A 2,348-nucleotide genomic window follows, 5' to 3' on the forward strand; every position below is an offset into this window, starting at 1 on the left:
GAATGGATTTTAAAAATATTGCATCAATAGGTACATTTTCATCATAATATAATGCATTTAAAGTTTTTCACCAGAAAAAATGTTATTTTGTGATACCGCATTTAATGCCTGTATTTTTTATTCTTTGATTTCATTTACTTCAATAAAAATCACCTATATTCATTTAAAAAAAAGAAAGAAAACAAAGATTCTCCACTGGGCCAATTGGCAGAATCATGATAGACATCTAGTGAAGAGATTGAGATTGTTAACAGTTTCAGTTTGCTTGGCTCCACAATCAAGACTCTTGGTACCAGCAGCCAGAAAATTAAAAGACAAATTGCATTGGGAAAGTCTGCTGTTAGAGACCTCTCCAAAGTACTGAAGAGCAATGATGTCATTGAATTCTTAGTAACTGAAGACTAAGATACACCTGATCCAAGCCATGGTCTTTTCCTTTACTTGCTATGCATCAGAAAGCTGGACACGGAGTACAGGACGGGTGGCGATCTCAGCGCGGCTCCCGGGAGCCAGCGGCCGAGCAGCGCGCCTAAGAGGCCGAGCAGGAGTGGGTACTATGGATTCTTTCAAGGTAGTGCTGGAAGGGCCAGCACGCTGGGGTTTCCGGCTGCAGGGGGGCAAGGACTTCAACGTACCCCTCTCCATCTCCAGGCTTACATCTGGCGGCAAAGCAGCACAAGCTGGTGTTGCTGTAGGCGACTGGGTGCTGAGCATTGATAGCGAGAATGCCGGGGCCCTCACGCACATCGAAGCCCAGAACAAGATCCGAACCTGGCCCAGCCGGCTCAGAGCAAACAACAGAAAGCCCCGGCCACAACCAAGGACCCCCCGCGGTACACCTTTGCACCCAGCGCCTCCCTCAACAAGACGGCCCGGCCCTTTGGGGCCTCGCCTCCTGCTGACAGCGCCCCGCAGCAGAACGGATTGCCAGTACGACCACTGGTCCCCAATACCAGCAAACAACGATTGATGGAGAACACGGAGGACTGGTGGCCTCGACTCGGGACAGGCCAGTCCCATTCCTTCCGCATTCTTGCCTACCTCACGGGCACCGAGTTCATGCAAGACCCGGATGAGGAACACCTAAAGAAATCCAGGGAAAAGTATGTCTTGGAGCTGCAGAGCCCACGCTACACTCGCCTCCGGGCCTGGCACCACTAGCGCTTCTGCCCACGTGCTCAACGTGCAGTCGTAGCCCGGCCCTCTCGCCGGCCTGCTGCCCTCTCTGCCTCTCTGTTTCTGTTCTTCTTGTCCAGGGCACCCCTATAGGTGCCTCCAGCTTTTGCCTACCTCACCTACCCCTTTTCTGCCCCTGGGGTGAGCCTCCACAGGCTTGACCCTGGCAGCCCTGTCTGGCACTGGCCTGGCTTCACCTGACACTGCTGACCCTCTCTGCCCTGTGGTGCTGCTGTCTGCCAGGTCCACGCCAGCTTGGGCCTGGGGAAAAAAAAGAAAAAGAAAGCTGGACAATGACTAGGAATGATAGGAGAATTGATGCCTTTGAACTGTGTTGCTGGAGAAGAGTATTGCATATACTTTGGACTTCTAGGAGAACAAACAAGTTCATCCTGTTGTTGTCATCAACTCATAACGACCCTATGAACAAAAGGCCTGAAGCCTTTCTATAACTATCATCATTTATCAAAGTTCATAGAGTTTCCAGAGGCATACTCTTTAGGAAGTGGATGCCATTTCTGCTCATCCTAGAGAGGGTGAAACTAGGCTGCTCCTTGGAGGCAAGGATTCTGAAGCTTTGTCTGACATACTTTGGACATGTTTCAAGGAGGAAACAGTCCTTGGAGAGGGACATCATGCTTGGGAGGGTGGAGGGACAGCGCAAGAGAAGGAGACCATCAGATGGATCGATTTAGTGGCTGGGGTAATGGGAGTAGGTGTGTCAAAGACAATAAGATTGGGACAGAATAGAGCAGAGTATATAGGGTTACATGGGGTCACTATGAGTCACATGTGACTTGATAGCACATAACAACACAAAAACCTTTGAGTTAGCAGCACAACTCCATAGCACTAAGCCACCAGAGTACCCATATCACTCCTAAAATCTCTCAAACCCCCTTCTTGCCACCACTGCAGACATTAACTATCATCAACTAGAAGGTGACCAATCATTTTTTTACCCTTGCCTCTCTGATACCTATTCAACATAAAACATTTGGTCTTTATAAATAGAAAAATTGTTTGTATATTTTTTTTAAAAAAAGTTGTTTGTATCCCTCCTTCAGGGAAATTTTAAACCAAAGATCTGAGGAAGGACTCTATTGTTTCTCTTTGTAGGGAGGTCTGAGAATGTTAAGAATTTAAGGAAATAGCCATCACTTCAAAATGTG

At 47.9% G+C, this 2,348-nt stretch overlaps 1 pseudogene; it reads left to right on the plus strand.

The window, feature by feature from the left end:
- The first annotated feature begins 556 nt into the window (after nt 1-556).
- Nucleotides 557-1,195, plus strand: LOC102860716 (annotated as a pseudogene).
- Nucleotides 1,196-2,348: the final 1,153 nt, after the last annotated feature.

Source organism: Elephantulus edwardii, unplaced genomic scaffold, assembly GCF_000299155.1.
Source record: "Elephantulus edwardii isolate Elephantulus edwardi_28Jun2011 unplaced genomic scaffold, EleEdw1.0 scaffold00206, whole genome shotgun sequence".
NCBI lineage: Eukaryota > Metazoa > Chordata > Mammalia > Macroscelidea > Macroscelididae > Elephantulus > Elephantulus edwardii.